This window comes from Schistocerca nitens, chromosome 4 (genome assembly GCF_023898315.1).
Source record: "Schistocerca nitens isolate TAMUIC-IGC-003100 chromosome 4, iqSchNite1.1, whole genome shotgun sequence".
Taxonomy (NCBI): Eukaryota; Metazoa; Arthropoda; class Insecta; order Orthoptera; family Acrididae; genus Schistocerca; species Schistocerca nitens.
The window spans coordinates 988,090,977-988,111,958 of NC_064617.1; positions in this window are offsets into that span (position 1 = coordinate 988,090,977).

Sequence of the window (20,982 nt, forward strand, 5' to 3'; positions counted from 1 at the left end):
TGTTAATAGAGTTTGTATTGTTTAAGAAGCTTAAAGAGCTGTTGTGACTGACAATTCGCAATTTCTCACAACACAACTTTTATTGATGTAAGTTCACAAGGTTGATGACTGAACATAGAAACTAAAGGTAACAATAACGAAAACAGTCTCCTAATTGAGGCAAATAAAAGTTCATTTCTTATTTTCCACAAAGGTTCGTGGTAACACATTCACACACTAGTAACAGTCCAATTCCGAGACGAAAACGTAATCTTCGACGGTTGCAGTACACGAGGTCGGCATCTGGCGTGAACTGAACTTCGGGGCTGGTTCTAGTCCCTAAATAGCTGTCTCCAGCCAATCAGATTTCGGCGTAGTGATACTTCCTGCAGGTCGTGGCTCGAGCTCCCCCTGCAGGAAGTAGTGCTCGGAATGTCTGTTTCCATTATCTTGTATGTAAATAGCCGGTGTTTACCGTGGTGCTTTTGTGTACAGCTTGGGCGTAGATAACCTCGTCCTCTGTGGTGTTATATGGGTTGCCGGCACTCAGGGGCCACCTTGGTTCCGGTATAACAAGAGGTTTCACATAAATAATTCGGAGGCCTTTGTTCTCAACACGCCCTCGTATATAAGAGTTCTGTGGTTGTTCTGTTGACACGTTTCACGCCATAACGGTTTTCGTAAATTGGATCTGTGGAACAAGCAGCCAACTAATAAACTAACAGGTTCCGTCTTAGATATCGATTTCGACACAGCACGCGCTCGCAATACATCAAGTTTACCATCAACTAAGGCACTTCGGTCATATCGGAGCACTTCGTATTCTCAAGCAGCGAGTGACATTGCACGGAATGATCGAGGACGCTTCTCTCGGATACATTCAGGATTATCACAGTGGTGGACTTTATTACTGCATACGACGACTTAGCTGTCCATACCTGAACATTCTCGTTAAAGTATCTTGTTCTGCTTTGGGTTCAAGTGAATTTTGACTCGTCGCGAACAGCTTTCGAACTCGTGCGTCAGTTGTAATGTGATTGTTATTTCAGTGTGCGAATGCATTAGAGTATTAGTCAAGGCAGAGTCTTTACGTTAGCCGAGCGGTCTACGGCGCTGCAGTCATGGACTGTTCGGCTGGTCCCGGCGAAGGCTAAAAAATGGTTCAAATGGCTCTGAGCACTATGGGACTCAACTGCTGTGGTCATAAGTCCCCTAGAACTTAGAACTACTTAAACCTAACTAACCTAAGGACAGCACACAACACCCAGCCATCACGAGGCAGAGAAAATCCCTGACACCGCCGGGAATCGAACCCGGGAACGGGCGTGGGAAGCCAGAACGCTACCGCACGACCGCGAGATGCGGGCCCCGGCGAAGGTTCGAGTCCTGCCTCGAGCATGGGTGTGTGTGTGTTTGTCCTTAGGATAATTTAGGTTAAGTAGTGTGTAAGCTTAGGGACTGATGACCTTAGCAGTTAAGTCCCACAAGATTTGAAATTTTTTTTTTTTTTTTGTCTTTACGTTGGGTGCAGTTGCTCTAGGGCTGTTCTATCGGAAACTGTTTGAGATGGATCTCCTTTCGCTAACAGCAGCACTTTCCGTCAGATGTTAACCAGACTGTCACTGAGAAGGGGTGGCCATCGTTGCTGCTCCCTGTCGGTTACGATCTTTCTAAGAACACCGTCCTTATGCCGCGATTGTTTCACCATTCCTCGCAGACACGCTGGAACAGTCCGCGTTGATACAGCAGCAGATAGGCCAGCTCGATTCACGGTGTGGTCATGGGCACGTCCCAGCACGATAGTTTCTTTCTCCCGTTTTGTCGCATCTGCACGTCGACCCGTATCACTTCGCTGATCCCATACCACAGACTGTCACAGAGACAGCACCTCTCTGACATGGCTTACGCCAGCGGTGTAAGGTTACATGACCGCTTGATGCCAGTCCTGCACCAATTACGGTGCTACAAATGTGCTATTTCAAGGGCGGGGCTAAATTTTGCTCCGTGTAGCACAGAACACAATAAATGAATGCAAAGAGAAATCACTGCAGTGTTCTGATTATGTAGACGCTGGATCACGGATTGGAGCACCGGCAGGAGGTAGTCCTTTGGTATCGGACCTACACGTTAAGAGCAAAATGATTCAACGACAAGACTGCGGCCAGTCTGTGGCGAGTCCTACATAGGAACTAGGTTGGGAGGGGTGTGGCTCTCTTGACACGCAGTGGGCGGCGTCAAAGGTGATGACGTGCGTGTTGTATGTGACGCGTATGTGTAAACAGTGACCGCGTTTCTAAAAGCGCTCCTCTTGAAGCAATCATTAGACTGACTGATAATCTCATTATCTTTCAATTTAGTCTCTAATTGTAATCACTGTTCGGTAAGTCAGGACCCAAAGTTTCTTGTCATAAAACTAACCACTTTTAAATTAAATTATCAGTGCAATGGAAGGAGTATCATCGTACTGATTGTTTACGCAGCCTGTTCCCTCGTTTTATCTTTATAGGCACTAGAGTTCTTTTCTGAGTCATCAGACTCCTGACCGATTTCATGCGGCCTGCCACGAATGTCTCCCCTGCGCTAATTTCTTCACCTCACTGTGCTACTTGCAACCTACGTTCTCAATAATTTGCTGGATGTATCTCAATCTCGTTCTTACTATACAGTTTTTGACTTCTACAGCTCCCTCTAGTAGCATGGAAGTTATTCCATGATGTCATAACAGATGCCTTCCCGTCCCTTCTTCTTGTCAGTGTTTCCTACACATTTCTTTCCTCGTCGACTCTGCGGAGGATCTCATATAATTTCTCTGTTTGCTCATCTTTAGCATGCGACGTCACCATGTATAAGTGGAGTTTCGTTGGCGGTCTTGATTTGCTGTCAACTCTGGTGAAATCAACACTGGCACTGAACTGTTAACGGTAGCTCACTCATTCTCTCCTTCACCTTTCATAACGAATCCTACTCCAGCTATACCATTTCCTACTGCTGTTGTTATTATCCCCACTGTATCTACATCGAGCCGTAGCATTTCCCTTTTCAGATTTTCTAGCTTCCCTACCACACTGAAACTTCTCGCAGTACGTTGTCCTTTAGTTGGTTATTTAAGCTAGTTCTCATGCTCACATCTCCTTTCACAGTCCCCTCACGGAAATCTAAATAGGATACTAGCCCGCAGTCTTTTGCCAAAGGCGAGATCATCCTGACAGTTTATGAATAACAGGCCGCATGTCCTGTGGATACATATTGTGTGTCTTTAATGCAGTTGTTTCCATTGCCTTCTGCATCCTCATGCCGTTGATCATTGCTGATTTTCCGCCTTTATGGACAGTTTCCCACCCCAAGGACAAGACAGCGCCCTGAACCCGTGACTGAGGACATTTTGATTACTAATCAAAGACGCTACCCTAGAGCACAGGTGCTGCGTACTGGTGGTGTGCAACAAAGACATGGCAGCATCTATCACGAGAATACTTGAAAGGTGGCTACACTGAGCCACAGCGCCAGAGATCGCTAGAGAGCATTGTTCGCCCGCCTCCACTGGCAGAGTGATTATTGAGATGTCGTAGTAGTCAGTGCTTGTCGAGGACTCGTGGTAGTCAGTTCGTGTTCAGATGTGCTAGTAGGGAGTGCTTGCTGAGATGTGATACTGAAAGGTTCTTGTTCAGATGTGGTAATAGCGAGGCGGTGTGGAGATATATTGTAATTATGAGAGTGATTTTGGTCAATATATGAAGGTAACGAAACTTGATTTATTTTTCATTATTTCCATGTTTTAAATAATGTGTCATTACAGGTTCAGTCAACAAAGCATCTGGCTTGTGTTCTTGGATTAGAGTGTAATTGTGGTTCTCTTGAGTAATTATGGTATTTGTATTTTCTTTAATTAATTCAGTATAATGTTATTTAAAAATTGTTGTGTTGTTGAAGAAGAACCGTGCCAGATGCGTACGTTGAGTCACACTCCCACACACAGAACAGTTACTCTTGTGCTTGTTGTTGCGTTGGTTTTATAGTTGCTGGGGACTTAATTAATTAACTGTGTTAATGAAAATTTCCATTTCATTCTTTGTTATTGTTCTAAGCAGTCAGATTGCGTAATAATAATAGTCAGGGCCAACCGTTACGAGACTTCGTAATCGGACAGACAGCTACTAAAGCAGAAATTAAAATTATTTGCATTCAATATTTTTATTAAGCCCCCATGCACGTGGTGACCGCTGCTTCGGATCGTCCCTTGGAATTCTTCTGATTGTAAAAATAGTAGACAGTAGTATTGTTGTAGTAATTTGTAGTTTAGTAATTGTAGTCTATATTGCATGTGTAGATTTGGTAATTGGCATTCTTCTGATGGTATTTTTCAAAATTTAATATTGGTTGTCTTGTCTATGGGTTTGACAAATTAGTGCAATTATTTCAATTGTTCGTTAATCGTGTTTGAAGGAAGCGTTTCGTGTGAATGGTATTGTTGGTGATAACGTGTTATATTCTCTGTAATTTTCGTACTGTGACGAGTTTTGTATGTTTTGTAAATGATTACGCGATCGATGAAAAAGGCAAAAATGATGGATAGTCACAATGACGAAATTGTTGACATGGCGAACTCGCCAACACAGGACAACAGTACGATAAATAATGAAGTTGAAAACAATTTAATAAGCAGGGAAAATAGTCCAGAACCCTTTCAAAATTTTTCTCAATCAGAAAATTCAGAGAATACGAGATTACCGATAGAAGATTCTGGAATAGTATCGAACACAGATAGCTTTACAGCTATGACGAAGGAAACTGGTTTTGCGGGAAATGTTAGGGGCGAAAAGAATTTCGAACCGGCTATTATGGAGCAGTTGTTGGGTGCAATATTAAATATGGGATCACAGTTACGATCTGAAATTAAAACTGATATAGCATCTGAATTAAAAACAGTGGCAACACGTTTAGAAACAGATATGGGAACAATGGAATCACGGTTAGACTCACAAATAGGAACAATTAGAACTGAGATGGGAACAATGGAAACACGGTTAGATTCACGAATAGGGACATGTTTCAAAAACATGAAAGATGAATTAAAGAAAGAAATCAGAGAAGAAGTACAACCGATTTTGAATTCTCACAATAATAGATTAATTGCAGTAGAGATTAGACAAAGGGAACAGGATAGAGAACAGGAAGAAAGAGATCGCGTGATAGTACAAAAATTTTCAGAGTTAAATTTACAACGTGCACACGATAAGGAAGAGATATTTGAGAGAATCGAGGAATCCGTACCAAATGACAGATTAAATAACCTAACACAACAATATGAACAGTTAACTACCAAATGTGTCAACACTGAAACCCGAGTCGCGACACTTACGGAAGACGTAGGTAAACAGAAAGAAAAAATAGGTGACTTATCGGAAAGAGTTGAGGAGATTTCAGATAAATTGACAAATCTTAGTTTACATGGGGACAGAGATTCAGATGATACAGCACCATTGCCATTTGCAGAAACCGAAGAGTATCAGGACATAAATAAGCATGTTGAAAATCAGGGAAAATTTAATGAACGCGTGAAAAGGGAATTTGAGGCATTAAAAAAGCAAGTCAAACAAATTGAAGGCGAAATCGTAGGAAAAGACGGCAAAAGAGATTTAGAATCACAGATACCAGAGGGGTTTGAAGAAAATAATTTGTTTCATTTACGGGATGCAACAAGAGAGCGCCAGGCGCGCGAACTTGACAATAATCGACATTCGGACTGGAACAGTCGCGGTAGGTCTTTGTCGCCACGAGGCGAAAACTTTGACTATAAACACTTTTTGACTGTTCGGAAATTTAAGATCTTCCGCAATTCTAAGAATGACATACATCCATGTGCATGGTTAGATCAATTTATGTATGCACTCCCACCAAATTGGCCACTAAGTCACAAACTGGAATTTATGTGTGGATATTTAGAAAACGAACCGGCGACGCGGATGCGTGCACTCATTAGAGAGTGTAATAATCTGAATGATTTTTATCATGCATTTCTATCGGCATATTGGTCCGAAAACACGCAAGACAGAGTCAAACACAGTCTTATTATGCAGCGTAATTTCAAACAGTCTGAGTTCCGCACACCAGCAGAATATTTTGAAGACATGATTCGAAAGAATCAGTTCCTTTCTAACCCTTACAGCCCGACTGAATTAATTCGCATTTGCTTAACTAAGCTGCCACAATCCATAAGACAAATTGCTTTAGCTGGAAGATGTAAAGACGACATTGAGACTTTTAAGACTTTGTTACAAGAACTTGAGTATGACAACGACGACGGGACTTCTTGTAACTTTTTCAGTAACAGTAATTACGATAGATTTTCAGAGAAAAGGGATAGTGATCGGAACGGGCGTTATATGGGTAATTTTGAGAATGACAGACGTAACAGACAGGACAATAGATACCAGCCTTATGACAATAACAGACGTTCTAACAGAAATTACACAGGCAATTATGATAACGGTAATTCGTACCGGAATGATCATTCATACGGAAACAGTAATCGGTATCATAAAGACAGAAATTATTCATACAACAATAGAAATTCTTACTACAGAAATAACCAGGATAGTAGATACAACAATAATTTCAGAAGTGACAGTCGAAATTATACAAGGAGTAGTTATGCAGACAGACAGGAAAACAGAAATTTTAATAACAGACACAACCAAGAATTTGCATCTAACAGACAGGAAGGACCTAATTGGCATCCTCCGCGTGATAGAAATTCAGAGAGACAAGTGGAAATAGTAGAAATTGATCCGCGAAATGTCGGGAATAATCAAAGACGTGACGCAAACAATCGACAATGACTAGCAGCTTCGGCTTCTGGCAGCAATATAGACGGTTCAGAAAGTAATGACACTACAACTTTACACTACGTACGCCTGGAAGATATGAGAGACATTTTGCTAGGCGAAAAGGAAAATAATGTAGACGCATTTTTACATCCTGTTATTGAAGTATGTGTGGGTAAGAATAAGTTCACTGCAGTTTTAGATTCTGGGAGCCCATTGAACGTCATTAGTGAATCGGTTTTTCGTATATGTGAAAGAACTATTGCCTGTCCTGTGTTACCTATTTCTAAAACTACAATTCGAGGAGCGATTTCTGGAAAAGGTGTGGAAGTTAAACAACAGACCAACATAAATTTCATTTGTCAAGGATACGAATTGTCTGCTAATTTTATTATTGTTCCATTACTCAGTACACAGATTATATTAGGTATGGAGTTTCTTAACACACATAAGGCAATTTTGAACTTTAAAGAAGGAAGTGTGAATTTGAATGTTGCCGGTATGCCGAAATGTTTGAAATTTTTCGAGTGTTTAGCAAGATCTGAATCAGATACAAAATGTTTAAGGTTTCTTACTTCTGATGTTTTCGTTGAGCATTATGACGACAGTGTGTTTATTCATGACAATGACAATAGATACAGAGACGCGATGGAGGATATAATTAGTAGCGAAGAATTAATTAATGAAAAGGTTAAAAAAGCTGAAGTGCCAGATGACGTTGCAAGAGAAGAGCTGCACCATATTTTGACTTCACATGCTACAGTGTTTAGTCATCACACAGGAACTATACAAGGCTTACAATATTTATTTAAAGTAAAAGAACACACACCATTTCGCGGAAAAACGTACGCTATTCCTTTGGCTTACAGAGACAAGGTTAAGAATGAACTTCAATACATGTTAGATCAGGGCATTGTTGAGCCAGCAGTCAGTCCTTATACCAGCCCATTACACGTTGTTCTTAAAAAGGATGGGTCAATTCGTTTGGTTCTGGATTCCAGACAGATAAATAATATTATTATTCCTGAAACTGACCGTCCACAAAATTTAGATGAACGTCTTCAACATTTCCATGGAATTAAAGTTTTATCCACGATTGATATGCGCGCAAGTTTTTGGCAAATAGAACTCCACCCTGATTGTAGAAAATATACTGCTTTTTTAGCCTTTGGTAACTGTTACCAGTTTCGGAAATTACCGTTTGGACTTACTGTATCTTCAGCAGCATTCATTCGTAGCTTAAATGAAATTTTACCTGTTTATCTTCGTGACAATATCACTTCTTATGTTGACGACATTCTTATTGCTAAACGTTCTTGGAGTGAGCATAACAAAATTTTGGATTCATTATTACGTATTTTTGCACGAGTTGGCATGACAGTGAACTTGGAAAAATCTGAATTTGGTCGTTCTCAGGTGAAATTTCTCGGTCACATTATTCCTACAGAAGGTATTCTTCCTGATACAGAGAAACTAGATGCTATTCGTAATTATGCTGTTCCTTCCACAAAACGTGATGTTCGTAGTTTACTTGGTGTCTGTAATTTTCTTAGACGCTTTGTTAGATTGGATGATTTGGCCACACCTCGTTTACACATTTCAGTTATGCGCACTTTGGTCCCAGAAAATGCTTTCATAAATTACGAGAAAATTGCTACTTCAGTAATATGGAAAAACGTATTCGATCTGTTCTTGCCAAATGCAAATTGTGTCAAAAGGCTAAGCCGCCAACAGTTTCTCACAGAGCACCGTTGTTTCCTATCATTCCAGCGAAATTAAAGGAGATGGCTGCAGTCGATTTGTTCGGTCCAGTGGTTCGTTCTACTAATGGTTTTGCGTATATTTTCGTAGCAGTGGAATTAACATCAAAATATGTGTGTTTTACACCTTTACGCAAAGCAACAGCTCGTTCAGTATCTAATGCTTTCATCAAACATTTTCTTAAGGAAGTTGGTCATGTTGATAAGGTTATATCAGATAATGGATCACAGTTTCGCTCTAAAATTTGGCTTCGTACTCTACGGCGTCGTAAAATTAAACCAATTTTCATTTCACTTTTTCACCCTCAATCTAATCCTTCAGAGAGATGGATGAAGGAAATCAATAAATTGTGTCGTCTTTATTGTCATCAGAATCACAGAACGTGGGATCAGTATCTTCATCTTTTTCAAAACATTCTGAATGAACTTCCTAATGATTCAACTTCTTTACCGCCTATACTGATATTAAAAAATAAAGCACCGATAAATCGCATTTCTGAAATCGTTTCTTTTCCGCCTTCACGGAAACTGCGGCATTCTGAAGTTGTCAACCTGGCTCTACAAAATATTGCATCTGCGGCTGCTAGAAGAGAGAAATCAGCTAAACGTCCTGGTCGTTTAAAAATCTTGTCAGTTGGTCAGAAGGTGTTAATTAAATCTCATCGTTTGTCTCATAAAGGAAAAGGCTTATGTCGCAAATTTTTTCTGCTTTATAACGGTCCATATAGAGTTCGCAAAATTATTCATGATAACACTGTTGAAGTAGAAACTCTTAAAACTCGGCGCTCTAAGGGAATACATCACATATCTAACGTAAAAATTTTTGTGGAATGACATACTTGTGAGAAACCAACAGTTTACGTAAACATGGAGAAAGTACAAGGATACCGCGCTGTGTTTGGCGGCGGCACATACTCAAAGCAACAGTCAGTCTGCGCGCCGCACAAGGCAGTCGTTGACCGCAAACAATTACCTTCCTACGTCACGCGCCTACAGCTGATCGAGCGCTCAGTGCGAATGCACTGACAGACGTAAACAAATACACAGTCTAATTTCTCCGACTAAATTCTGTATAAAGCTATAAGGACTTAATAAATTATGTTATTAACGTTCAGTATTTTTCAGGATACGGTTGTATAAAGTATTTAAGACCTTCAGGTAAATTCGGTGCGTGTCCGACGTTAAGACGACTTGCTATCGAGAAAATTTCAGGAAGAATGGAATTTCGAAAAAAAAAAATAATAATAAATTAAAAAGGGTAACTATTAATTGAGTTTATTTTTCAGGTAACATAATTTCACTTAGGTACGTACTTTAGACGTAATTTGCTGCTTGCGATTACGTGACTCATACTTTGTGCTAATTTCATGTTCTATGAATTTACTTGTGAAGCGACGTGCTTGCGCACATTAACTGATTTTGACAATGATTGACTAATGAACAGGGTTGTTATTTGTATATATTATGCATCGCTTGGCTGCTATGCTTTTTCACTGATGATATATTTTTTTATTATGTGCCTGCTGTGCTTATTTATTTAAATTATAATTGTCACCTGATTAATTGTGCTAATGTGGTTAGATATGTAAGTTATACTTTGTGATTTATCTGCTTGCGCCTTCATGGGTACTTATTAAGATTACATATGAACATTTATTTGCTTATGTCGATGTGATGCTAATGACCTGTTTATTGTGTAAGGCATGTTTGCTGCTGTGCGTATGGATTGCATATTTACACATTTCTGTTTTGTTGTCATAACTACTCTTCAATTTAGTATATAGAAATGCTGATATACTGTGTACGAACAGAGTTTAGGTTACACTGTGGTATTAATTATAGATTGTTCGCTTGGCAGAGCCTCGTTGTAGGAATTGTGCTGCATCCACTTGTTGACATTCTGTTCTCTACTGGTATATTTACTCGCTATTGCATGTTTTGCTTACGCTCAGTGCCTTATATTTTTAAGATAAGAAAATGAACTGCTATAATTCGACGAACGACATTAGTACAAGAAAGTCATAGAAGTCACATGAGCTGAGGTTTTATGGAAGCTGTGTAAATTTATGCTAATAGGAAGGAAGCTAACGACATGACAGACCAAAACTAGGTTTAGACCATTGACAGTATTACACTGCATTTTCGTGAGCAATTGAAATAGGAAGTGACACTTGACACAAAAAATACTCCACATGTTTGCTTCTGCTATGATTCTTGAAGTGGTGTACACACTGTGAAATATTATGATCATTAACACTTCGTAATCGTACTTAATTACTGAAAGTTATTCGAACTAAGTCTGTTAGAGGTCATGTATGCATTTCTTTTATTTAATGATGGACAAGGAACCAAAATGTATCTTATAATTTATAATGAGTAGAAAATTTGGGTCAGATGGATTACACAGAGGTTGTGTGTGGACACTGTGTCTTCGGATTGTATGGGATGATGAATTGAAGTTGCACTAGGATTTTGTCTGTACTTGTTCGAGGAGACTGACTAGAGGAAAGAGTTGTTATGGAAGTGAAATGATATTGGTGCTGAGGTTTATATGTATCGACGTATTATTGAGGTATTGAGATTAGGTGAAGTAGATGATTATTGGAGTTTTCGTGGACAAAAGGTAAGATAAATGATATTGATGATCGACGTATTGAAAAGGTATTAGTGAAGTATTGAGATTAAGTTGATGATTATTGGAGTTTTGGTGGATAAGAGGTAAAGTAAATGAGGAGCATATTTTTTTTTGTTGGTCCATATGGAACAAGGAGGATAAAGATGGCAGACTAGAACACTCAAGTAGAAGGAAGATTGTCTAGACACACACTTTGTCAAATCACTAAGCAGTATACACTTTTTTTTTAAGAGAGGAAGTATTTGCATATCTTGGCTCACTGACAGTTGTTCAGCAACAGTACAATTTGATCTGGCTTGGCAAACATTGGTCTAGACATGATGACTATGACGTTGACTAACTATTATTGACTGTTATACATTGCTGCCACTACTACTTGATACACATAATGAACATAAAATTTCGACAGAATTATTGACTGTTATACATTGCTGCCACTACTACTTGATACACATAATGAACATAAAATTTCGACAGAATTGCATTTACACAGTTAACACTATTCAATTACACAGTAGCACTAATGTGGATGAAAGATGAGTGAGTGTGTTTTGTGTGTTTTCCTTTTATAATCCCAGAGAAGTGATCCCAACCTATCTCCTAAATATTATTTCACTTGTTTGTTGTGGCTTGCACTGACACCCATAAATATTATAGGTTAACTGTTATTGTGTACTGTAATAGTTAATGTGACAATTACCTGATATCATTTGTGTGTTTATTATGATTTGTATGTTTAGTGTAAGAGCATTGATAATAATTTGTTAAAGAAATTGTATGTGCATTCAAACTATTGTTCATGACTGAACTGTCTCAGTAGTTATGGTGAATAGTATGGACTGTTACTTGCACTTTTTCTACATGATTGGTGCCACAAGGACATGTTTAATTTCTGCTGATGAACTGTGTGATCAGTGATTGTAAAAAAATTATGGACTGTTACTTGTACCTTTTCTACATGATTGGCGCCACTAGGACATGTTTAATTTCTGCTTATAAACTCTGATGAACAGTGTGATCAGTGCTAGTGAATTTTATGGAACTGCTTCTGCTGAGAAATGTGACTTGTTGCTGTGTGCACCTGATCAACATTGCTGGTGCCACTAATGGACTGCTTCTACTGAAATGGTGTTACTTGTTGGTGTCTGCACCTACTCAACATTGCTGGGTGCCACTGATGGACTGCTTCTAATGAAAAGATGTCACCTGTTGATGTCTGCACCTGCTCAACATTGCTGGGTGCACTGATGGATTGCTTCTACTGAAATGAAGTCACCTGTTGCTGTGTGCACCTGATCAACATTGCTGGTGCCACTAATGGACTGCTTCTACTGAAATGGTGTTACTTGTTGGTGTCTGCACCTACTCAACATTGCTGGGTGCCGCTGATGGATTGCTTCTACTGAAATGAAGTCACCTGTTGCTGTGTGCACCTGATCAACATTGCTGGTGCCACTAATGGACTGCTTCTACTGAAATGGTGTTACTTGTTGGTGTCTGCACCTACTCAACATTGCTGGGTGCCACTGATGGACTGCTTCTAATGAAAAGATGTCACCTGTTGATGTCTGCACCTGCTCAACATTGCTGGGTGCCACTGATGGATTGCTTCTACTGAAATGAAGTCACCTGTTGCTGTGTGCACCTGATCAACATTGCTAGTGCCACTAATGGACTGCTTCTACTGAAATGGTGTTACTTGTTGGTGTCTGCACCTACTCAACATTGCTGGGTGCCGCTGATGGATTGCTTCTACTGAAATGAAGTCACCTGTTGCTGTGTGCACCTGATCAACATTGTGGGTGCCACTGATGGACTGCTTCTATTGAAAAAATGTTACTTATTGGTTTTTGCACCTGTTGACCATTGCTGGGTGCTATTGATGGAACTGTCAACTGCTTATTCATGGGCTATGGAAAGCGTTTATGTGAATATTTGTATAAACTGATTTTTTTGTGTATTACTGTTTGTGGAAAGTTATGAGACTCTTACCTGCACATATTCGTCATTGCTGACGCTATTGATTGAACTGTTTAACCACATAATACTTGTGTAAACTATTATGTAAAGTCACATGCATGAAAGAATTTGTATTGCTTACTGTATTCTATATAATAGGTTATTGAAAGGTCAGTGCAAAGCCAAAATTTTATCTAGTTATATGGTATTTACGTATTAATATTATCTTTTATTTTTGCCTGTATTTTTTTGACGAATTTGGTGGTATTTTCACCACCAATGCTGGCAAAAATACCATCAAATTCTAGCCGTGGAGGAAGGGCATATGAAAGGTGGCTACACTGAGCCACAGCGCCAGAGATCGCTAGAGAGCATTGTTCGCCCGCCTCCACTGGCAGAGTGATTATTGAGATGTCGTAGTAGTCAGTGCTTGTCGAGGACTCGTGGTAGTCAGTTCGTGTTCAGATGTGCTAGTAGGGAGTGCTTGCTGAGATGTGATACTGAAAGGTTCTTGTTCAGATGTGGTAATAGCGAGGCGGTGTGGAGATATATTGTAATTATGAGAGTGATTTTGGTCAATATATGAAGGTAACGAAACTTGATTTATTTTTCATTATTTCCATGTTTTAAATAATGTGTCATTACAGGTTCAGTCAACAAAGCATCTGGCTTGTGTTCTTGGATTAGAGTGTAATTGTGGTTCTCTTGAGTAATTATGGTATTTGTATTTTCTTTAATTAATTCAGTATAATGTTATTTAAAAATTGTTGTGTTGTTGAAGAAGAACCGTGCCAGATGCGTACGTTGAGTCACACTCCCACACACAGAACAGTTACTCTTGTGCTTGTTGTTGCGTTGGTTTTATAGTTGCTGGGGACTTAATTAATTAACTGTGTTAATGAAATTTTCCATTTCATTCTTTGTTATTGTTCTAAGCAGTCAGATTGCGTAATAATAATAGTCAGGGCCAACCGTTACGAGACTTCGTAATCGGACAGACAGCTACTAAAGCAGAAATTAAAATTATTTGCATTCAATATTTTTATTAAGCCCCCATGCATACTTCCTCCGAGACTCCACCTCTGTGAGAAAAATGGACTCTGTCAAAGGAGGCTGTCTGGGGTAGGGAACAAAGTACAGCAGTGCGTATCTGTAGAAGTATTTTAAGGTATGTTCCTACAACAATTATGGCTACAAATATCGTATGGCTTTTATGTCTGTATCCACATTCATACCACTGTTAAGTGCATGACAGAGGATGTTTCTCATTGTGTCACATATTAAAAGACTCTCCTCGCTCCATTCGCGTATGAAGCTCGGAAATAATGTTGAAAGGGATAACTGAAAAGGGAATGATTATGAAGAAAACAAAATATAAACTTATGTTAAGTAGACACCATACTTCATCAGTAAAAAACAAGAGAAATAGCCCAGAGACACAAAACAGAAAGAAAATTGTGCAAGCATTCCGACACTTCTTTAAATGCATTATAAACGCGAAAGTATGTGCGTGAGTATGGTTGTTACTTCTTCAAGCTGAAACGGCTGGACGGATTTCGAAGAAGTTTGGGATACATCTGTATTACAAGTTATTTATTGATTTGAACAATATAATGCGAACTGTGGAACAATAACTACTCTTACAAAAAGTTGTTAACTTTTTGACTTTTGAACTGTATCATATTTGTGAAAGTAACCTTATTGTTTAATATGTCCTTCGCAGTACGATTCAAGGAAGTCAGTACAACGCTTGTACAATCCTCAAAGAGTTTGATCCCCACTTCCACACAAGCCCGTTGCATTTCAGCTGCTGAGCAGTCAGGTGCATCTCGAAGACTCACAGCCATGGTGACATTTACGAGTGTGCGACAGAGAGACGGCGTGCATTTACATGCAGAACGTGATGGGATTTTAGTGCGGCTGTATTTGATTATGATGTGCTAGTGTGTCCACTGGTAACAGGCACACATGCGAAGGTAGATGAAGTTGTTGCACTTACAAATAAAGATTTGCGCTGCATCGAATTAGCAATTCTTTATTTTCTTTCTTCGTTGAGGTAGTACGTTTGTTACTCCATCACGCCGAAGCGGCTGGACGGATTTGGATGAAATCTGGAAGGGAGGTAGCCTATACCCTGGATCAGTAGATAATCTAAATTTTATTCCGAAAGAAATAGCTGTTCCCGTAGGACGTGTAACGTGACTAAAAAGTCATCCATGAAAGTTAACTATCAAATGAATGCATTAAGTTTTGCATACAGATTAGTTGTTAACTGTTTTGCTAAATGAAATACGCATGTAAATACAGGTATGCATAGGACAGTAGAAATATTCCTATAGGAATAACTCCGTACCTGGCGAGGTGACCACCCACACGTGAATCGGTACACTGATGACAAGAGGCGACGGTACTACATGGGCAGCAGAGCTTTTAAACTCACTGGAGCTATAGGCGGTACCGTCCCACAAGTTGATGCTGAAGGTCGGCGTGCCTGTGCTATTGACGCGTGACCTGGGTGCATCAAGGTGGTGCAATGGAACCAGGTTACGCGTGTATTGCAGGCCACCATCGTCGCCGGTAAAAATGGAAATGACTGTTGGCCGGGAGGCCCCATACGGGGGATTTAGGCCGCCGTATTCCAATTCCTTTTAACACTACTGGCCATTAAAATTGCTACACCAGGAAGAAATGCAGATGACAAATGGGTATTCATTGGACAAATATATTATACTAGAACTGACATGTGATTGCATTTTCACGCAGTTTGGGTGCATAGATCCTGAGAAATCAGTACCCAGAATAAACACCTCTGGCCGTATTAACGGCCTTGATATGCCTGGGCATGGAGTCAAACAGAGCTTGGATGGCGTGTACAGGTACAGCTGCCCATGCAACTTCAACACGATACCACAGTTCATCAAGAGTAGTGACTGGCGTATTGTGACGAGCCAGTTGCTCGGCGACCATTGACCAGACGTTTTCAATTGGTGAGAGATCTGGAGAATGTGCTGGTCAGGGCAGCAGTCGAACATTTTCTGTATCCAGAAAGGCCCGTACAGGACCTGCAACATGCGGTCGTGCATTATCCTGCTAAAATGTAGGGTTTCGCAGGGATCGAATAAAGGGTAGAGCCACGGGTCGTAAAGCATCTGAAATGTAACGTCCACTGTTCAAAGTGCCGTCAATGTGAACAAGAGGTGACCGAGGCGTGTAACCAACGTCACCCCATTCCATAACGTCGGGCGATGACGAATACACGTTTCCAATGTGCGTTGACCGCGATGTCGCCAAACACGGATGCGACCATCATGATGTTGAAAACAGAACCTGGATTCATCCGAAATAATGACGTTTTCCCATTCGTGCTCCCAGGTTCGTCGTTGAGTACACCATCGCATGCGCTCCTGTGTGTGATGCAGCGTCAACGGTAACCGCAGCCATGGTCTCCGAGCTGATAGTCCACGCTGCTGCAAACGTCGTCGAACTGTTCGTGTAGATGGTTGTTGTCTTGCAGACGTCCCCATCTGTTGACTCAGGGATCGAGACGTGGCTGCACGATCCGTTACAGAAATGCGGATAAGATGCCTGTCATCTCGACTGCTAGTGATACGAGGCCGTTGGGATCCAGCACGCCGTTCCGTATTATCCTCCTGAACCCACCGATTCCATATTCTGCTAACAGTCATTGGATCTCGACCAACGCGAGCAGCAATGTCGCGATACGATAAACCGCAATCGGGATAGGCTACAATCCGACCTTTATCAAAGTCGGAAACGTGATGGTACGCATTTCTGCTCCTTAGACGGGGCATCACAACAACGTTTCTCCAAGAAACGCCGGTCAACTGCTGTTTGTGTATGAGAAATCGGTTGGAAACTTTCCTCATCTCTGCACGTTGTAGGTGTCGCCACAGGCGGCAATCTTGTGTGAGTGATCTGAAAAGCTGATCATTTGCATATCACAGCATCTTCTTCCGGTCTGTTAAATTTCGCGTCTGTAAAAAATGGTTCAAATGGCTCTGAGCCCTATGGGATTCAACTGCTGTGGTCATCAGTCACCTAGAACTTAGAACTACTTAAACCTAACTAACCTAAGGACATCACACACATCCATGCCCGAGGCAGGATTCGAACCTGCGACCGTAGCAGTCGCAGGGTTCCTGACTGCGCGCCTAGAACCGCGAGACCACCGCGGCCGGCTCGCGTCTGTAGCACGTCATCTTCGTGGTGTGGTAATTTTAATGGCCAGTAGTGTAGTTGACGCCACTTCGGCGACTGCCGAGTCAATGATGGTGATACACACACAACACCCAGACCCCTGCAGGGAATCGAACCCGGACCCCGTACGCGGCAGGCGGTAACGCTACCGCTACGCTGCGGAGCCGGACATCGTCACCGGTGAAGCCAAAGGAGAGACGGTATTGAAACCACGAATTCTTGTCATCTCAACAAACTTTACTTTGCAGTTCAGACGCTTGCAATTCTGTTTGAAAGTGGCCTTCTCGATCGCTGTAAAAAGGGAGTGAAGGACAAATGTTGAAGTGGGAGGTATCTATCCGAGCACACCATGTTTTTCGCACGGATAAGTCTACGTTGGCTGCTCACGTGTGTCGGGAGCCGGGTATCTGTATACATACGCAGAGAACAAGAAGTGTCGAAACGTTGTTTACGGAGACGCATTACAATAGATTTCTGGTTTCCATTCACACCAAGGCAATTATGATCTGCTCCATGGTAGACATGTCACAAACAGCCATGAAATTTCTTACTCAGTTTGCTGGCACACTCCGGCACGCAGTTTCCTACCAGCGTCTGTCATCATCTCAAAATTAAGTGTTTTTTCCCGATGTCACGCTGTTTGCTGTGCCAGAAGTAGCTCGCGCCTCAATACTTTCAAGAGAGATCTTATGTGATGGCGCATACGCGTGGACAGTTGCTTTCGGCTTTAATATTTCCTTATAAAGAACCGTTTAACCGCAGGTAACACAGCGGGGCGCACCTAGTATTTGTACAGTTTAAGACATGAACTGGGAGCCGAGCTAGTTAGTACCGAAAATAGTAGCCATCAGGAAGTAACGTAAAACGTGACGTATAAAACTTTTCGGGGTATGAAGGAAAGAAAGGACCCTAGGGATGATGTTTGTTCAATAGAAATGATTAAACACGGAAGGAAAATAATACAGAGGAATCTGCAAAAATGTTTACAGAATGCTTGTGAACGAAGACGATTTACGAAAACTAGTACAGTATTGTTCACTAAAAACCTTGCCAGCCGCGCAGAAAAGAACGGAGATTGTAGTCCGGCAAAGGAAGTAACGCATGCAGCGTATACAAGCTACAGAACCGAATTTGACACTTCGCCTGCGATTAACAGACTTTGGGAAATCTTTCGACTCACAATTCCAACAATTCATCCACTTACAGCATTTCAGGAACAAGGCAGAGATTCAGCCTGTAATTTGAGTTCCTCCCGGATTATTGAATGTTCAAACAATTTGCACCAATGCAGCGTCAGCGCACAATCAAAGGTGACCAACGTCAGAAGTCATCAACAGTAAATATTAATTAGCAACTGACGAGAAAGTTGCATTAATTCTGTCCTGTTGTTTCATCAGGGAGAGAGCAGGATTCCAAGCAAAATTTAAAGAAACACCTTCGGCGGAAACTTGCGCTGTCAGTGTTAATTTATTGGGGGCTGTTTTCTTAATATCACTGGCACAGTAGCTAGATGTGAACGCCAGGGTCTGTGAGTTGCAATATTCCATAGGGTGACCGGTGCCAAAGCAGTGTTCTCCAATGACAAATTTGGTCAGCCGTTGTAACCGTGTGTGATGCTTTTGCTCAGCACACCGGTCCTCCACCGTCCTCATGGTCTGTCAATGTATGACAAACCACTAGACATCCCCCTTCACGCAAACGATAAGAAGGGCCTTCATCTTACATGACTGCGAGAAACACACTTCACGCCGCTCCCAGCAGAGTACGACCAATACTGTTGGAAGTGCTTTATCTGTGTGAGGCAGAAATGACGCAGACTCACAGGAGAGATCGCAGCCGGTGGGATCGTCTTTTTCAAACCAAATATACGGCGATGTAGGTTAAGATTCGAGGTATCACTCTGCAGCCATTCACCCTGGTGGGCCCACGTTTGTGAGTAATTGACGAAAACAATTTTGAAGTTTTGCGTGATGCTCAATAACGTTAAAAAAGTCGAATTACGTACGAACCTGGTTGCGTGGTGTAATGTATAGGATGATAGCTTCACATGCAACAGGTTACGGATTTGAATGTCGTCAGGTGCTGTAAATTTTTTTTATTTTTAAATCTTTATCGAAATGACTTTGAACATTATTTTTATTCAGTTAATTGGTTTAAATGTATTTTTTTATTTCTATTCGTTTGTCGCATTATTTTAATCACCCTATGAAGTTTTTTTCATGTGTTTCATTTTGTCTTTATATCATTCTTTTTCCAGTTAGTATTTTTGTGAATATGAATTTAACTATAGTTATCTATAATAATACTCTTTATTTGAAAATAGCGTGTATCAGTTAAAAAACAAAATACCAAATAATTTATTTATATTGACTGTCTAGTGCGGTGAAAAATGTATTTTTCGATACCAGGTGCGCAGTTTTTTTTTCATACACACATTTAAAACATAAGGAAAATACCTATTGCACTATGGGCAAAATAAGGCAGATGAAGATTTAAATGAAACAAGGATTTATAAGTATAACAACATTCAAACAAAATGAGGAACGGATATAATGAGCGCAATAATGTGGACGAAAAAACAGAGCGGTGAAACAAAATAAATTAAATCGAAATTACTGCATTAAATTAACTAAGAACAGATGAACAAAGATTTGAAGTCGAATAAGAATGATAGAAATAAAAATGAGAGCTAATATGAAATGGCACACTACGATTAAAATGGTGCAAGAAAGGATATCTATTATCGTACCCATTACGACAAGCAACCAGAGTCCTTGACACGTCTTTTTAACGCTATTGGTGATACATAAAATTGCGACATTTCTTTTCGTCAGTTACTCGCAAATGAGGACTTACGAGGATGAATGACTGCAGTGTGTGATACCTGGGATCTTAACTTAGAAAACCGTGTAGATTAGATGGTTTCAAAAAGTCGATCCCACCGCTGGGGACCCCCCCCCCCCCCCGCCCCTGTCAGAGGCCACCTCGTTAATGTCAATATTCACCCGATTCACCGTTGACCGATAGCGCAACCGGCGTCTGATATGTCTCTCATTAAGTATTCTGGCGAAACGTAACTTCCGTGTGGGACAACTCGGGAGAAAACTTCCATGGGTTGAGATGACGTGGGCCCTGTGAACCAAGGTACGAAATAGCCACTCACGCTGAGTCTATAAAAGCGGTTTCTATAACTACAAATAAAATTACTGTCCCAATTATTCAGGTACGTAGGTATATGTAAAATCCGTAATAAACTCGTCGTCCCACATGTAAGTAAATGAAAGTGAAAAATATAGATGCTCCATTTCATGACACCTATGAGCCTGAAAATACAAACCACAGTGAGATGGCTTCCAGTAAACGACACGTGCTAAGGTACCATCAACCTTCCTCCTGTAGCGAAGCGATTATTTGGCTGGTTGGTTGATTCTGGGCAGGGACCACACAGTGAAGTCATCGGTCCCACCTGATTAGGAAAGAGTGGAGAAGGGAGTCGGCCGTGCCCTTTCTAAGGAACCATCCCGGCATTTACCTGAAGCGACTGACGGAAATGACGGAAAACCTAAATCAGGATGGCCAGACGCGAGTTTGAACCGTCGTCCTCCCG